Source organism: Parasteatoda tepidariorum, chromosome 6, assembly GCF_043381705.1.
Source record: "Parasteatoda tepidariorum isolate YZ-2023 chromosome 6, CAS_Ptep_4.0, whole genome shotgun sequence".
NCBI classification, from domain to species: domain Eukaryota; kingdom Metazoa; phylum Arthropoda; class Arachnida; order Araneae; family Theridiidae; genus Parasteatoda; species Parasteatoda tepidariorum.
This window is the reverse complement of record NC_092209.1, coordinates 20,958,996-20,978,705: the sequence shown is the minus strand read 5'-3', so window position 1 is coordinate 20,978,705 and position 19,710 is coordinate 20,958,996. Positions and strand designations below refer to the sequence as shown.

The window sequence follows — 19,710 nt, the reverse complement described above, 5'->3', positions numbered from 1 at the left end:
ACTATTCGTATCTGGTTGATTAAACTAAACTACAAACAATATTTAAAAATCAAAACCTTTTAACCCTTTGGCAAAAAGGGCCCATAAAATTTTTTCTGGAGCTCTAATTACAAGCAAAAAAATATATTTTGGCTATTTTCAATTATAAAAAACAGTCTAATAATTATTAAAATATATCTGTTAGATTATCGGAATTAGATTTTAACTAAAATATAAGATCCAAAAAGTGCTTTGAAAATTTTTTTTTCTCATTCATGTTCAAACATTTATCAATAATTGATTTTGTAAATTAAAGAAATTTCAATGATGAATAACTGTTTCTCTTAGATCTGAATAACTACAAACAAGTGCAAATTTGAAAAATTATTGTTTGGAACTGAGCCGTATTTGGAAGATTTTCCCTTTAATGCAGAAAAAGACACTAATGTTTCATAATTGCTATAGTTCATAACTCTAAATTATTAAAATGCTAAAATAAATATATTTCTCACTTTATTTAAACTAAAATTATACAAATTGATTAAAAAAGTATGAAAAATGTTTAATGAAAGCTCTGCGTTAAGATTTTAAAAATACCAATTGAAGCAAAATATATTTCTATTTCAGAATAAACGAAAAATTAGGCAACTGCATAAATTAAACTCAAACCAGAAAAAAAAAATTAAAAGAATTAATCATAAATAATCAAGAAAATTTTACTAATAAGCAAAATTAATCATTGAATGATCAAAAACAGACTTTTTAATCAGCTGACAAGGCAAAGTGGCGGGGGAGGTCAAAAGAGGGATGGTCGCAGTTAAAAAATTCAAAAGGCGTAGGCGTCTGCGGCCTGCGTGCGTAGCAGGAAGTGTCGGGCCCCTTTGGACATTGAGGGGAGGGAGTCAAATGAAAGGGGTACACATCAGGAAGGTCAGTGTGGGAGAGGTGGATTCAGTGGCGTGTCCATATTTGGTTTACGATTATTGCGAAATAATGCCAAGTTTGCGGTGTTTTTTGCAGAGACAGCGCTAACAAACAGAACTTGCATCAGCGACTTTCTCGTTCCCTATTGGATGAAACAATGAGGAATGAGTCAGATCATATATCTTAAATTTTTAAATTAGTTTACGAATGCGAATGCAATAGTTTCAAATTTATTTATAATCATTGGGTGTATTAGAATTTCAACTCTCAGGTAAGCTATTATAAAATTAAAAAAATTTATTAAAATAAGCGGTTAAATTTAAAAATTGTTAGTGAATGCGGTTAAATAAAAATAAAAATTGCTTTTAGTCGAATACACAGAGTCAAATTATATAGTTAAAATATTATTTCTTCTTTTAACAACTGCTAAGCTATATCGGAAATTTAAAATCGTGATATATCATTAAAATGTATCGCGATAATTTTTAAATTATTCCGTTTTACATTTTTTTTTCTTTTTACTAAGGATGTTACTTAAATAAGAAAATCAAATTTTTTTTTCAAAATTGTCGCAAACAATTTTAATTATCATCACAAAAGAAATCTAGCTGCATAACTAGCATATTCCAGATAACGTTAGCAATAGTTATTACGTTATTATCATCGTATACAATATTTAGCGTTATGCATACAGTTATCGTATTCGATCATTAATATTGTGGGTAATAATTATTGTATACTCTTTATTTATCAAAAACATGATATTCACGATGCATCATGAGTATACACTTTAAATTCACGTTACCGAAATTTTAAAAAAAATTCAGACTATCGATGTAACACTTCAATAAAACGCAATTACAATAGACTAAAAGTTTTAATCTAAAAAAAATTACAAAAAAACTCCATAATCGCATGAGTGTTATTATTTAAAGTTACAGTTATCAATAAATAAGTAAGTAAAAAAATAGCATTTGTGTATTAAAAAAGTAATAAAACTGCATCAAACATAGTTGTTTAAAGTTATAAATGTAATGAAACAGAATTTAAAGACACTTTAATCTATGTTGTTTTCCATAAAATCGTTCTTACGAAGTGTAGTGCTCCCTAGTTCGAAATTTAATATTTTTCATGTAATACTCATATCTGAATTCTGAAGGGGAAAAATGTATAAATTAGATGCATCAAATATTTTTTTAAAATTGAAAATGAAATTACTATTCATTTGGAAAAGAAAAAAAAAACACATTCATTTTTTTTTTCCTGCAGACGATTCTTTTTGAAGATAAAGAAGACGAGAAAGACATCAAAAGATCTCAAGCTGATAGCACGATTTATCGTTTGCGAGAAAGGAGAAGAAAAAAAATTCTTTAAAGTTATGGTGACATTTTGCACTGAAAAAAGGGGTCTGTTTTAAAAAAAAATATTATAAAGAGGGATGAAAGATATTGCTGGAGGGATAGCAGGTGAAAGAAAGGGGATAAAACACTACATCAGCCTATCCTCATCTATATATTCTTCAAATACATATCACCTAGAACACCAAACGATACAAGAGAAGAATTTTCTCCTGGTAACTTCATCTCTAAGTTTGTCCCCCCATTTCTTTATTTTTTCTCCCCTCCCCGGGGTTGACATCCACCACAAGTCAAAGTGAGTTAAGATGGCTGCAAGGGCAGCGCAATAATTATGTCATCTTTGTCGGGAGGGGGTACTTCTATCCACACAGGGGATGTTCAGGGAGAAAAACGATGACAGAGGAAGGGATAGAAGGGAAAAAAATGGGTGGGAAAAAATATTAGAAAGGGTGGAGTAGGGCGCATGTTGCTATAGCAACGACTAACAAGGACTAGGGAATATTAGTATGTGAGATATTTTTTTCTCTCTTGTATTTCTTTTTATCTTTTTTTTTTCTTTTCTTTTTTTTTAACGTTTCCCTTGTTGAGAAATATAAGCGATCGATAAGTACATTTTTTTCCTCGAATCGCCCCCGAATAAATGAAGTTTTTTTTATATTTTTTATTGGGGGATAAAATCGTTCCATCCCCTATACTTCCATATAAAAACTAAAGGGGGAAAAATTATAAAAAGATGAAAAAAATTCTCATCTGTGTGGGAAGTGTTTCGAATTTCAACGTGTTTCTTTATTTCTCATTTAGTTTTTTTTTTAATCCTTTTTTTTTTAATTTTTTTTTTTACTTTGCATTCCGTTAGTGAGGAATAAAGTTGTTAAAGAAAATAATTCGGAAAGCCTATCGGAATGAATTGAAAATTAGAATATAAAGAGATAGCAAGAAAAAATATTTTCTTAAGGCAGATTTTCAATTATTAACAAAGGCGCACTGGTATAAAAATATTTTTAATTTTATGTTGTAAAAAATGAACACTTTTTTGTCATACTGAAAAAAAAAAGATTAAATAAAAACTATTCGTATCTTTCAAGCGAAAGAAAATGGCTATACTTATCATTTTCATTATTGTTTTCAAAAAAAGAAAATTCTTAATATTTTAATAAATTTTTGTTTACTTAAACGCTTACTAAATGTATAAGGTGCTTTCGAAATATATTTCCAAACCAAGGGTCAGTTTAGGAAAAATGTAGGTCTATTGACGGACCCATTAAAAAATATAAATCGAACCCTTCACAAAATATTTTACCGCAAAAACAAACTATTCATATTTTTTAACGTAAAATATGAACCGTCCTCAAATATTTTATCAGAAAAAAGAATCCTTTACAATATTTTTTTTTTTTAAAAAAGCTGCACAAAATTCTCCATTTCAAAAATGGTTTTTAATTCCTAATTTTAAACCACAACTTCTTGAAAGACACAGTTTTTTAGTTTTTTTTTCTCAGGAAACTATTAATTATTATTTAAAAACAGGAAACTATTAATTACTGTTGCTAAATTATTATTTTGTATTTTTCTATGAAATTCTGTATACTAAATACAATTATGTTTCATTTTTAACCAATAGTTAACTAAAATAATCCCTCATACATAGTTTACACGTATTAAAGTACACGTATTATCAGGACACTATTAATTATTATTTAAAAACAGGAAACTATTAATTACTGTTGCTAAATTTTTATTTTGTATTTTTCTATGAAATTCTGTATACTTAATACAATTATGTTTCATTTTTAACCAATAGTTAACTGAAATAATCTCTCATACATAGTTTACACTTATTAAATTTATGAACGCCATTATTGTCAATTTCATTTTAAAGTTTAACTACAGATAGACTATCATAATCATATATCTCTTTTTAGACCATTCAGTAGTAACTAAGATGTATTTCGTTCTTTTGGCAATTATTTCGTCATGAAATCACATGATTATTGACGACTTTCAAATATTTGAGGCAACTCTTTTCTTAGCGCATTTATGCTTTGAGTTCTCGAGCATTTTCATCAAATTAGAAATCTATTCGCGAAGTATGGCGAATTACGAAAGTTTGACTTACGAAACTTGTCATTGATTCGAATCATGCTAATAACTCAAAATTCAATAATTTATATTTCTTTCATTTTGTGTTGTACTTCCTACTCAATTGAGTTAATTGAAGTACAGCATAGTGCTTAAATTATATTTTTGAAAAGATTCTTATCCTTAAAGATAGTGAAGATAGATAGTAATTTTTTCAAATTGAAGGTCTAAAATGGAGTATATTTCATGCTTTTGAGTCATCTGAGTATATTGAGTAGTCTTGAGTTTGAGTATATTTCATGCTTCTACAGTGTGCAAAATTTTTACAGCGTGCAATTACAAGAAGAGGGCTAAGATCTGCTTCATTGTTTTATGACGAAACTGGTCATAGTTGGGTTCTATAACCACAGAATAATCAATAAAAATAAGACTAAAATAAGGCAGTAGAACTATAAAAATGTTTACTAATTGACCATAAAAACAAATACAATACAAAGTAATTAGTAAATATAACGATTTCTTTATTTCATTTTGATGAAATATTCAAACGGCACATTTTAACGAAAAAATATTTTACTGAAAACAAATAAAATTACGTGATTTTAAAAATCCATTTTTAACAGTGCGCAATTTCTTTTACTATTATTATTATTAGATGAAAAGAGCTGTGGTGGCTCAGGGGATAGAGCGTTCGATTTTCAATCAGCTGAATCGGGTTCGAATCCCAGCGACAGCTGGTCGATACGAATTCCGCACTCGGCTCGCACCAGCCACAGTGATGTAAAATATTCTCAGTGGTGGACGGATCATGGGTTAAAGACCCTTTACGGTCAGGCAAACCGTGGGAAGTTTTCGGGGTTTTCCTATACAAGTAATGCAAATGCGGGTTAATTCCATCAAAAAGTACTCCAAGAAAGCAAATTTCTCCCAATACTAGATCCAGAATTTCCTTTGTCTTCTAGATTGGGTTCAAAATTACGAGTTGAACATTAGTAGTCGAAACCCCAAAATTGGGTCGGCTGTTCAACGACAGTTATTAAAATATAAAATATTCGATGAAAAGAACAGGTGATCAGCTTCTTTTTGCTATGACTTCAAACTATAATAATAATAATAACAGTTGAGATCTATAAACCTACATCTTAGAATTATAAATAAAAACAAGACTAAAACATAAGAGCGGAAAAAATAAAATATTTACTAATTGACCATATCATATGCAAACACACATAATTTCACGAAACTTTACACTGGGAATTAAACATAATTAGCTTATAGATTTTTTTTATTTCATAAACTAGTAACATAACTAGTTAAATATAACCAAGATAGTTAAGGAATCAATGTTAATAAATAAGAACTAACATTCCGTTTTCCTATAGAATACATATACGCGTTTTGCTATAGAAAGTAAATAACATTTCACATATTTGTTTCCATTATAGATCAGAAAACAAGTAGGTAAACGTCTACCAGAACTAAAAATATTAGACGAATATAAATATTAAAAAGGGTTTTCTTCCATTATGGTTCATTGTTTAAAAAATATTAACTTTCTTTTTTATTTAAGTGTCAAGACAAGTTTTTATGATAGTTTTCTAGTTAGACGAAACTTGAATACCAAGTAAATGGAATGCATCTTTAAAATAGTGATAAAATTAAAAATAAACAGGTTATCGATAAGTGACCATTTTCTAATTTTTTTCAGTCAGCATCTAAAAGGAAATAGGAGATTCACAAAGTATCATTATATATATATTTCAGCTAATATATGAAATAAATTCATGGTGAATGTATGGTTTTTTACATTTTTAATTTTGTTTGTTAAACATGAAAAGATTTCATATGAAAAAGTAATAATTATAAAATAACAGATGACAACGATTGGTATAACAGAATACTTTTTGATATTCGCTTTTGAATACAAAATAAGATTAGAACAGTTTTGTAACAATTTCAAATCAGCGACATTATTGGCCTGAATAAAATAAATAAAAAACACTTAAAATAGTTAGGTTAATAAATTTAACTTTGTTCGCAAAGTTAAACACAGAAAATTCGTATAAATAAATAACTGTTCCGAAAGATGGGTTTGGAGTTTGTTATTAGTTAAAAATTAAGAAAATAATAGTTTTGTAACAGTTTGAAAACAATCTAAGACTCTCGAAATTTTACACTTGAAATTAACCATCGAAAAGTTTAAATTTGTGTGAATGTTAGCGAAGCAAATCTTGCAAGTAATGTTAATTTCATTGAATGCGTATTTCACCATGTATCTGAAAGAATTATAGCAATTAACAGAATTTTGCACACCATTGTAAGACTCGTTTATCCAAAGACAAATCCATACAAAATACTTTTAAAAAAAATTTTTTTTAATGATTTTATTTAATAATAACAATTGTTTGTGTAAATGTTAGAGAAGCAAATCTTGCAAGTAATGTTAATTTCATTGAATGCGGATTTCACCATGAATCTGAAAGAATTATGGCAATTTAGTAAGACTCTTTTATCCAAAAATAATTCCATACAAAATAATTTTGAAAAATTATTTATTTTATTTTTATGATTTTATTTAATAACGACATTTGTTTTTAAGTTTTAGACACACAAATTTTTATTCCATTTTTAACTACGTAATTTTAAATGAAATTTTGTGATTGGCTTAAAAACCTATCGATATACAGTAAAACATGCAAAGAGTAAACTTAACATTGAGGGACCTAAACTTTCAGCGCATCTAATAACTAAACTATTAGAACCACAATTACTGATGACGGCTATTTCAAATTTAGATAGCCAAAAATCCAAATCTGCCACAAAATGTATGCATATTCAGAAAGAGTATGTTTTTGTGTCGTAACTAGCACAGATTAATTTGCATATTAGAGTTCAATCCTTCTACGTGAAATCCAACAAATTTCAAAAAAGTACTTAATTTTGTTTTGTTTTTTCTTGCTATTGTATATTTCGACTGCTATCTAGAAACACATTTTAAACACATCTTTATAAAGAAAGGGAATTCGAAAAATAAAATTGTTCTATCCAATGTTCCATGCTAAATGAAGTACATTAAAAATTCATTTAAATATAAACCAAGAGATTTTCATTTTTTGTCCTCACATCAACTTTAACAATTTGAAGTCAATGAACTTGGTTTATCCGGCACTAATGATGCAAAATTGACCACTTCATGAATAAATTATTATTATGTCTTCAGTATCTTTTGGAATAATTCATAAATTCCGATTTACAAAAATAACATAGATAAAATTAAAATAAGTATAATCCTTATCTCATGCGGTTATGAAATGAGCAATACAGTCACGTGGTTGCCTTAATTAACGAAATGTTTTTTAATCTGATTCATGCAAAATTATAAAAAATATGAAATTAAAAATAATTGTTTACGAAAGTTCGTTGAAGCATCTTTCGCCATGCAACATAAAATAAAATATTTCCACAGTATGAGTCATACTCTAAAAAAAACTTATATTTTTAAAAATATATATATTATCAAACTGAAAGTAATTGTCTGAACAAAATGGATAAATAGCTTAAGTACTTAAAAATTATAACGCGTCTCTTTTTGTTGCAAAACTTTTGATAAGATGTTGAGAAAAGGGTTAATCTTCATTATTATTATTGTTCAATTATTAAACTCGAGATAATTTTTTTATGTTTGTGGAAATAAATTGAAAAGTCGTCACTATTGTAAAGGCCATTTTTTTATTTATAAAAAGTTTGAATGGAATGGGAAAATGGGGAATTAAAAATGAAATGATATAGATTGAATGGAATCGAAAAGAAAGGAATAGAATGCAAATTTTTAAAAAGGATATTTTAAAAAAAATTGAAAAGAGGAATAGGAGAAAAAGAATAAAAATGAGGTGAAATAAAAAGTCTGAAAACTAATGTTTTAAAAATAAAAGGAATAGAAAGAAAGGGAATAAAAAATTAAATGGAATAAAAATTCTAAAAAAAGTAATAAATAAAAAATATCAACTATGGAATTAAAGAATGGATTGAATGGAAAAGAAAAAGTGATAAAAAAATGTAATTTGTAAATGTAATTTCTTTTATTCATTAAAAACTTGAATGTAATGGAAAAAAAGGGAATAAAAAAATGAAGTGGTATGGATTGAATGGTGTCGAAAAAAAAGAATAAAAAAGGAATCGAATACAGATTTTTAAAGAGATATTTTTAAAAAAAATAGAATGGAAGGATAGATTAAATGTAATGGAAGAAATAAAGAATGAAAATGAGGTAGAAGGAGAATTTTAAAAACTAATTTAAAAAATGGAATGAAAAGAAAAAGAATTAAAATAAATAAAATGGAATAAAAATACGACAAAAAATTTAAATAATAATAAATAAAATTTGAAGAATGGATTGATTGGAAAAAAATAATTAAAAATGTTATTTCCTTTATTCATTAAAACTTGAATGGAATGGGTAAAAGGGAATGAAAATTCGGGGAAAGGTGTTAAAAAATTGAAAAAAATAAACGCCATTTTTGTTTCCCAAAAAACCTGCTAAAATATAAATAAATGGTTTCAATATTTTAAAAATTGCTGACATAAAAAGGGGTAAAGTCGAAAGAAGAACCCTCCTGTCACGTGGTTTTAGGGCGTTTGAGTTTTGGTTTGTGGATAAAAGAACTCACTTTAGTGATGTAAGGCTTATTCTCATCCAAAACTAGCAATCTTTAGCCTAATTGGATGTTAAAAATGTAGGTGAAAAACAAACCTCAAAACAAGTGAAATGATTCCTCAAATCATTTAGCAATCATTATTTGAAATGGATACGTATTCTAAGAAAGATTTATATCAGCTAGCGGGTACAAAGTAATCGGTCAGTATTATCACGCTAAATTAGATAATCGTTATATACCAATAAGACATAGTAAATAATTTCACAATTCGAGAAATGAAAAAAAAAATATTCTAATTAGCACTCTATTTGAAAAAGCATAACATATACGTTACTAATTGAAGTTCTTTTTTACCACAGGTGAGTTTTTTTTCTTCTCCCCAGAACTACAAACTCATAATACAATCCAAGAAACCTTTTTTTTTTCCCACTTCGCTTTGACAGCCTCTCCCAACCCTAAAGGAAAGAACATTTCGCTAATGAAGATTCCTGGTAGAAGGTTTTTTTTCTTCTTTATTTAAATCTTTTGACTCTAGCCATTAAATATGGACTAAAAAAACTTTATGTTGTTCTGTGTAAAAGAGTAAATTACGTAACGTTTCAGCAAGTAAGCTTTCAAAAACGTCTCTCATTTTTTCAAAATTGTAAATACTTTCGATTATTTCAGTATTTACAAAGCTGTGAGATATATCTTTAAATATCGATATTTTCTAACATCGCTTCAATGATAATTTAAAAAGTATTCTCAAGATAAAACCAGGTAGCAGTTTTTTTTTTATTCAATCCTTTGATGTCATTAAATATGGACTAAAAAACTTTATGATGTCCTGTGAAAATTAAGTAAACGAGTTAATTACGTAGCGTTTGAGCAAGTACGGTTTTAAAAATAGTAAATATTTTCTATTGTCTCAATATTTATAAATCTGTGTGATACATCGTTAAATATCGGTATTGTTAAATATCAGGCATAAAATTTCTAACTCCTGTCCATTTAATCCGAGATATCTGTTCACTAACTAGATTTAAATAAATATTAAATAATTAAATAAAATAGATGCAATAATCATGTTTGAAAGTGATCAAAAACTGCAGAAAAACAATAATTACTTATTTTCTGTTACACGAGCTCTGCACGAGCAGTTTCTACTGGTTTACTATAGCAAACTGTATATGCCGACTCATGCTCATGCAGCCTTATCAGGTGTAATAGTTATCAACACAATATCAATAAGGCCTTTACCAATACTACACTAAGAATTTCTATTGGTTAGCCAAATTTCAACATTCTGAATGAGCAGTTTCTACTGGTTTAACCAATAAAACCCGTCCCTGATCCTGCGATGCAGACTTATCTACAGTATCAATAATATTATCGATACTGCCTGATCAATACTGGTTTTTATTGGTTTAACCAGTAAAAACTGCTCATTCAATGCAGCCTTATCTACAGTATTAATACCCCATATCAATTCTATAGTTCGCTTGATTTTCAAGATTTCCACAGGCTGCATGAGCAGTTTCTACTTGCTAAACTGATAAAAATTGTCCCTGTCTGTGCAATGCAGACTTATATAGACTATCATTTATATTATCAGTACTACCTTATCAATACATCTTAACAGTTTCTACCTGTTAGCGTATAGAGCTGTATTAAGATCACCGGACTTTGAGTGCTGATCTTGAGATGTGTATTAAGTTCATGGCTGTGGTCGCATTTTTGTGTTGCCATTAGCAGTCGAGTGTATACAGGTCGATGTTGTGTGTGATCGAGATTGAGTAGCAATAACGTGATGAGGATAGTGTAATAGTCACCAAGTCAACTGTATAATAAGTACTATTCAGCGAAGTATACGTGCTGAAATCAAAGTGGGCGTGTTCAGATCACGTCCGCAGGTCACTATGAGGGAGGCTATGCTACCAACAATGTCGACCGTCATCTATCAAAAGGTACCCAGTTATAAAATTCAAGTTAATGTGTCTTATATAATAGTGAATTGGAAATAAATAATTGTAGTGGTAGACACAATTACACGGTCTTCAGTAGAAATTGTTATTGTCTTGGATAGCTAGCAAGACTCTGGTATTCTGATGGTATATAGGATTCGTATATCGCATTTTCGATTGTTTACAAAGGTATTTATCGTATTTTCTACATTTTTACGTATTAAATCGATAAGTTATGCGATTTTAACTAACACATTATGAAATCTTTCAAATGCCTTATGAGAAAAAAATAGTTTTATTTTTTTACTCTGTGCTATAATTATTTACATGCTATTAGAATTTAAGAAATTTAAAAAAACAATTTTATTCAAGCATATCTGGAACCAATTAAAAATCCAAGTTGTTGTTCAAAAATAACAAACAAAGGCTTATCCTTCAAGCATACAAATAAAAACAGATGTTTCGTAAAGATTAAATGTATTACGAAATAAAAACAATTCTATAGTTTGAAAAAAAAACTGTTTTATTCAAAACATTAAAAAAAAACCACTTTAATTGGTCGGTAAACATAGGTTTTATACCAACATCAACTACCAAAAAAAACTATTTTTATACCACTCGATATAAAAGCACCTCCCAACCCCTAAGCAAGGAAACTCTGCTAATAAAGTTTTTTGTTATTTTTCGTGTTTCACTTCCATTCCTAGGTTGGTATCAAGGCAACCCAGCAGTCGAGCATGTCCTTATCTGTGGGTGTTTCGTGCCATTATATCCGAGCAAGGGCTATTGCAATAACAATCTCCCTAGGGGTGTCGTCATATCGAGGTCCCCCCTTTTAGGCTTAACAGAAGAAAGTTCTTTTCTTCCTTGCTGACTTTCTCTTTTTCTTACAAGGATCGGGAAAAGAAAAGAGACAAGAAAACTGAAAATGAAATGTGTCCGACCTTCCTTGTCCCGAAGAGAAGGACTGGTACATTTCCGTTTTTTCTTTTCTTATTTGTTCTTTTTTTTTGTCTGTCCTTCTCATATTATACTCTCCACTGGCGAAGTTTTTCTGCAACATAACCCTTTCTTTAAATGGGGGAACATTCCAATATTGCCGTTTTTCTGGGGGAGTTACTTTAATAAAAAAAAAATGTAGAAGACATGGCGGTAGTGCAGCTTTGCACTTAGAGATTTTGGATCGTTTTAAACAATAATATAGTTTGAATTAACTACAACCTTAATGAGGAAACAAGCTAAACCATACTAACCAACAACGATAATTTGGTTCAACTTAAACGAAAACACTCTTCAATTTAATATCTTATCAAGGTATCAATATTATGGTTCAATGCTTTATTTTATCAATAGCGTATAGCAAATTTTTCAAATCAGATTTACAGCTGTATAAATTTTGTAGTCTTTTAATTTTGAAGCCAACCCAGAGGACCTGGATCAAACATAAAGAGAAACTTCTTTTTGAATGAAACTAATCTACATTTTCGTTAGGTGTAGAGGAAAAACCACGAAAATTTCTCATGGTAAGCCTGACGGTAAAGATACTCTAAGTAACTGCTAATCCGTCTGTCAGTTTGGGATATTTTTCATCTGTGCTTAGTCCTGTTTTACATTTTTTTTTGGTCCGTGCAAGCTGGAAGCAGTATAAGAAATACTTTTCAGAAATTTCCAAAGACACTTTTGAGATTTTCCAAAAACACTTTTGAGATTTTTTTTAGTGAAATTGTGCCAACAGTGCAATAGATAAAAGCTTTTCTTGATAATTTGTTTGTAAATAACTTATGAATAAAACAATTTTAAGAATTAGAATAAAATGTCTCAATTTAGTATCAAATTAAGACAGCAGCGAATTTTTACGTTATCGTAAACGCTAAATACGCTTTACAAGCTAAGTGAAATCGTGCCAATACTACAAGCAATAGATAAAGTTTATCTTGACAATTTATTTGTAAATAACTTATGAAGAAAACAATTTTAAGAAGTAGGATAAAATGTTATCAATTTAGTATCATATTAGACTGCTTTTAAGACTCACTGAAACAAGAAAGTGGGGAAGGCTGCTATTGAAATGGGCTGACTCGATGGAGTCTGATTTTCTTGCAATTAATGAAAAGAATTGGAGATCAAAGATAAATCGGAAGTCGTTATGGAGAAATTTTCTGAGGAAGGCATTGGCCCACATTGGGCTGCCTGGCCAACTATGATGATGATGATGAGTATTATATCAGGATAGCTGCAGGTTATAACCAGGGACTAATATAGGAACCTACATTTATATCTATGGTTATAACAACATCATATATGCTCAATTCACTAATTACTCTTTACAAAGTTTCTAACTGAAACCATGCCAGTATTGCTATAGATAAAGCTTTTCTTGATCATTTGTCTCTAAAAAACTTACGAATAAGACATTTTTTTACAGTCTTAAGAGAAATTAAAGAAAATTTTATTGTTCTTTTGTGGAACTAACAAACAAGTAGCAATTATTTCCCGCCAGGTACTATTTAGTTTGGTACAGAAGATATTTCAAAAACAGGATCTTTCCCAACATCAGGTTTTGATGAAGAAAAAGAGGTAAGAATTTGAACCGACTTAAAAATAAAGAAATAAGTTTGAGAAAAGCCACAATTTGGCTGGTTATTACGCCAAGCTGACCGGGACTTTACGAGACGTCCAGAAGAAGACATTCTGAGAAGGACGTTTACTCTTCATTTTGCAGTAGATGTTCTCAGAATTCAGCCAAATGCCAGAAAACCCTCGGGATGTTTCTTTTCTCTCTTCTCAAAACATCTCACAGCATTAAATAAAGGGGAAGGAGAGAAGAAAAAAAGGAACATAGAACGAAATAAAAGAGAAAAAGAGAAGCGTTCCGCAACTTTCAACCATTTACTTGCAGAATGACATGCTTGGGGACAAGAAGGAAGACTTTAGAAAAAAGGAAAAGAAAGGCAGGAAAAAGAATAGAAATCAAAAGGAAACTGGATTAGTTTCTGGCTTGGGGAGGAAGTAAAATAATGGGAGGGAAAAAAAGAAGGTTTTGACCACTCCTGAGGTATTAGTACAGTTTTTCATGATGTCCATTTTGAAACTATAGTTTAGTTTTACTGGGCAAGGTATCATTTACAGTTTTTTCCCATTCACGTATAAACTTATAAAATAGGAGTTTTTGTTAATCAAAATTGTAAATAATTATACATGGTTTGTATATTTTTCTCAATAAATAATAAATAGGCGCAGTTTCTTTTTTCGCGTTTTTTTTTTCATTCTTAACTTTCAAAAATGGCGTTTTGCTTATTTAAAAATAAAAATAGATAGTTATTATTAGTAACTTTGATTATCTCCAAAAGGCTACATTCTGAAAAAAAAAAAAAAAAAAAAAAAAAAAAAAAACATTTTTTCTTCCTATTTTAACATCAAAAAGGTTGACAATTACTTTACACCAAAAGTAGTGCATTGTAACACCAGGAATGTTTATTTACACTACTTCTGGTGTAATGTAGTTGACACCATTTATTAAGTTCAGATATACTAAAATTAATGATAACAAAAAGATCTGACATAAGATCATAACAGTTAGATCATAACAGATAGTTATTTTTACTGTTAGTTAGTAAAAACAATTAGTTTAAGACGCATACAAACACTAATTTAGAAAATAAAATAAGTTAGTAAATGAAAAATACACATAGCACCGAAAGAATATTAAGATAAATTCGAATTAGGCTTAACACAAACTAATGTCACCTCGCTCTCGATTGTAAACAATCTACTAACGAAATCCAAAGTACGTCAAAATTGGTGTTTCCTGGAGGTAAAAATGAGTAGAATGAGTGTGAGCTGCGTGTAAACATTAGTGTTTATATTCAACCTTTAAAGTGTATAGAAGCTTTGATGCAAACTTGAAATAAAGTGTTTCTTGACTCAATGTTCCGGGTTATTCAACACAAAATTCGGAGAGATATGACACCATTGTTTTACAGTTCATTGATATTTTATCAGGAATATTCAAAGTTTGAAGAAAAGATGATATTGTTAGCCACTTTCTATAAATAATCAACTGAGTATCCGTTATGAAAAGCAATCATCGAATTAAATATCCAATTAACTTAGTATCCCTCATAAATATCTATGTGCAAACAAATATATTGTACTATATCAAGCATATGAACTTTACGATGAAATGAATTAACTGTCTCTGTTTATTTACATAAAATAAAAATTTGAGAATTAAATATAAAGCATAAAACTAATTAACTTCAAACATATTTAATTTAAAATTAGTGCATCAATTGATTTATTAATATTTTTGAAACGCTATTCCTCTTATGAATTGCTAGAAAATAAATACAATAAAATTAAATCATTTCTTTTGATAAAATCGAAATGAGTTCAAAAAATTATCGAATCAAAAATTTTAAATTTTCGTATCTTAAAACATGTTCTGTTGAAATGCGTTCTTAATTTATCTATTGTTTTAAAGTCTATTAAATGGAATCCGTGAAGAAATCCTTCATAAAAATGAGAAAAAGAACAAATTCACTCTTTTTTGCACTTCCTTGAGAAGAATAATTACATTCTGTACTCAGTTTTCGATTCAAACTAATACCCTATCGAAGAAAAAAAAAATCCATTATGAATGCATCCTTATCCGAGACATATGTTAGCCAATAGTAACGGTTCCGTAAACATGGGAGAAATCTTGACTCAGGTTCTTTAAAAAAGATGATTTAACGCGTTTGGAAACAGAAATAACGTAAATTCAAAAACAAATTTTAGTTTTTTCAAACTTTTCGAACAATGAGCAATTAAGAAAAAAACGCCAAGTCAAACCAAATAAAAATAGTACCTGGTAATAAGCTTTTCAATCTTTTCTCTCTTAAGATGTTTTATTTTATAACCGGTGTTAAACATTTAATGCAATTCTGAGTTTAAGACTACCTATGTCCAATTCCTTAGCCTTCTTATTTTGAACCCAATCCAGAAGACAATGGAACTCCTGGATCAAGTATAACGGAAAAATTGGCCACCGTGAAGGAATTGTTTTTTTTTGTTTTTGTTTTTTTTTGTTTTGTTTTTTTATGGAAATAACCTACCGCTTTTTGGACATGAAGAGTAAAACAACGAAGACCTCCCATGGTTAGCCTGAGTGAAAGGGACTAAGTTTATAATAATTTTTCGACAATAATGAATAATGTTAGACTACAACATACAGTTTATTTTAATTAATTATAATATTAATAAACTTTAAATTTAATATAAACAATATTTTCAAGCATTTGAAGTAATTAAAAAATACATTTTCTTTTCAAAGCAATAATATTTGAAAAATATTCAGCTTAATTACTTTAAAATCGTTAATTAATTTAAGAATATTTTTTTTTATATCTAAAATAAAATGTATATATATATGATTCAAACCTCAATCAAAATTTTCTTTAGCTGTTTCTGTAGATGTTTTTCTTATTTAATGTTAGATTTTAAAATTTAATATTATATTTTAAATGTATTGTTATATTTATTTAATTATTATATTTGTTTACACACATCTTCTTCGTTGAAACTTATTATGAAGACAAATAATGAAACCTTTTCAAGCATAAAGTATTAAAATGATGTTAATCTAAAAAAAGTAATTTGAATAATCTTAAATACGCATCTAATTAAATATTTTCTACAAAAAAAATTCTTAATTGAAATATTCTAATGGAAAAAGATGGTTGAATAGTGTTAGGTAAACAAGTTAAATAATATTGAAAATTAAGCAACTTTGCTTATTTAGTCTTCAATATTCAATAAACCTTATTAAGAAAAGTAAATAAAAAGAGTTTCACATATTTGTTTTATTATTTAGTTTATTAAGTTTTATTATTGGTTAAAGCAATAAATATTTTTTATCAGAAGTATTGATTTTATAAGAAACGTATGAAAATTTAGTATTGCGAAAATTTTATGAACCTATTTAGTTCAATGTTTTGTATTATTCCAGATTTAAGAAACTTCATTACAAAATGTTTTGGATAATGTTTTAGACTTTTTTTGCATAAATATTTAATAAAAAAGTATATTTATAGTTTTTGAAAAAATTAAAGATTCTAATAAGCTATTTTGTGTAATAATATATACAATAAAAATATATCCTCATATTTTTTCATTAAAAAATTCTATAAATATAAATTATAATTAAAAATTAAGACTTGACTATAAAATAATGTTTATGTGCATGCAGCCTTTAGTTATGAATATAAATGACATTATGAATGCAATTCATCAAACATTTTAACAGACTAGCAACTTCAATAGATTCTGGTGAAACTTAAAAAAGTGATGGTAGGTTAAATAAAATGTCTCACAATTAAAATAACCTATTTATTTAGCAATTACAGGCAAAAAAAAAATGAAAAACACTTTTTTCTTTCACAACTTTCTTTTTATGGCACACAAACAATCATTTAATAAATAAGTTCAAAAAAAAAATTAAAGCTCAAAATAATTTGTAAAATAAATTGCTAAGCTTGATTATTATTCATTTACGAAGATTTCAACCAATTTACACGTGATGTTACAAGTGTGGTGCTTGACTTTTTAATGATTTTTAAAAATCAAGTACAAGCTTAGGTGATTTCTTTTAATATTTTTACCCCTTATATTTTTAGAGTCGACAGATTATATCTGTCAAAAAAATTTTTACATTTTTTCAGAGCATATTAATATGCATAGACTAAGTTAAACTCTCAAACCATTTAAAATCGCTTCTTCTTAATATGTAGGGTTGTCTGAAAAGTATTTTTCTTTTTTCAGAAAATGAGAGGCAATCTTCTTACAGTGAAGAAATATTTCATTAAATCATTTACTGGCCATTCTGTTTCTTACTTTGTACGTCTATTTAGGAAAATCTTACTTATATCGCCTTTTAATCCTTATATAAAAACATTTCATCATAGACCGAACCACACAATGATCGGCAAAAGTGAATTAAAATGCGTCTATTCCAGCTTAATGTTGAAAACTCAGGAATTCATTCTCATATAAACAGTTTTACTTAAATAATAATAATAATTTATGTTTCTTAAGTTTTGTACGTCTATTTATAATCTTACAATCATCGCATTTTCACCCTCATATAAAAAAGTTTCTCCAAAGATGATCATTGAAAGTGAATTCGAACGCGTCTGTGCAGCTTAATGTTGGAAACTTACGGATTTATTCTCATATAAACAGATTTACTTAAATAATAATAATAATTTATGTTTCGTACGTCTATTCATAATCTTACAATCATCGCATTTTTACCCTCATATAAAAGAGTTTCTCCAAAGATGATCATTGAAAGTGAATTAGTATGCGTCTATGCAGTTTAATGTTAGAAACTCGCCGATTTATTCTCTTTTAAACAGTTTTACTTAAAAAATAATAATAATTTATGTTTCTTATTTGTACGTCTATTCATAATTTTACTATCATTTCATTTTCTCCCTCATATAAAAAAGTTTTTTCAAAGATGATCATTGAAAGTGAATTAAAATGCGTCTATGCAGCTTAATGTTGGAAACTCACGGATTTATTCTCATATAAACAGTTTTACTTAATAATAATGATTTATGTTTCTTAAGTTTTGTACGTCTATTCATAATCTTACAATCATCGCATTTTCACCCTCATATAAAAAAGTTTCTCCAAAGATGATCATTGAAAGTGAATTCGAACGCGTCTGTGCAGCTTAATGTTGGAAACTTACGGATTTATTCTCATATAAACAGNAAACGTATGAAAATTTAGTATTGCGAAAATTTTATGAACCTATTTAGTTCAATGTTTTGTATTATTCCAGATTTAAGAAACTTCATTACAAAATGTTTTGGATAATGTTTTAGACTTTTTTTGCATAAATATTTAATAAAAAAGTATATTTATAGTTTTTGAAAAAATTAAAGATTCTAATAAGCTATTTTGTGTAATAATATATACAATAAAAATATATCCTCATATTTTTTCATTAAAAAATTCTATAAATATAAATTATAATTAAAAATTAAGACTTGACTATAAAATAATGTTTATGTGCATTCAGGCTTTAGTTATGAATATAAATATTACAATTTCTTCAAAGAGAAAGACTTAGAGGAAAAATTACGAAATTTCTTATAACAATAGATTAACTAATGCAATTCATTAAACATTTTAACCAATTAGCAACTTTAATATATTCCGGTGAAACCTCACTATTAAAACAACCTACTGTAGTAATTACAAGCAAAAAAAATGAAAAACACTTTTTTCTTTCACAACTTTCTTTTTATGGCGCACAAATAATCGTTTAATAAATAAGTCCCAAAAAAAAATTAAAGCTCAAAAAAATTTGTATAATAAATTTTTAAGCTTGATTGTTATTGTAATTCGTTTACGAAGGTTTCAACCAATTTACATGTGATTATATATGTGTGGTGTTTAACTTTTTAAAGATTTTTAAAAATCAAGCACAAGCTTACTTGATTTTTTTAAAATTATATTTTTAGAGTCGACAGAATATATCTGTCAAAAAAAATTTGCATTTTTTCAGAGCATATTAATATGGATAGACAAAATTAAACTCTCAAACCATTTAAAATCGCATCTTTTTAATATATTGGATTGTTTGAAAAGTATTTTTCTTTTTTAAGAAAATGAGAGGCAATTTTCTTATAGTGAAGAAATATTTCATTAAATTATTTACTGGCCATTCTGTTTCTTACTTTGAAGTCTATTTAGGAAAATCTTACTTATATCGCCTTT

At 27.9% G+C, this 19,710-nt stretch overlaps 1 protein-coding gene across 2 annotated transcripts in view; it reads right to left on the bottom strand.

The window, feature by feature from the left end:
- Positions 1-19,710, bottom strand: part of LOC107443229 (zinc finger protein 26) — a 127,027-nt gene that overhangs the window by 30,194 nt on the left and 77,123 nt on the right. The window lies entirely within an intron of this gene.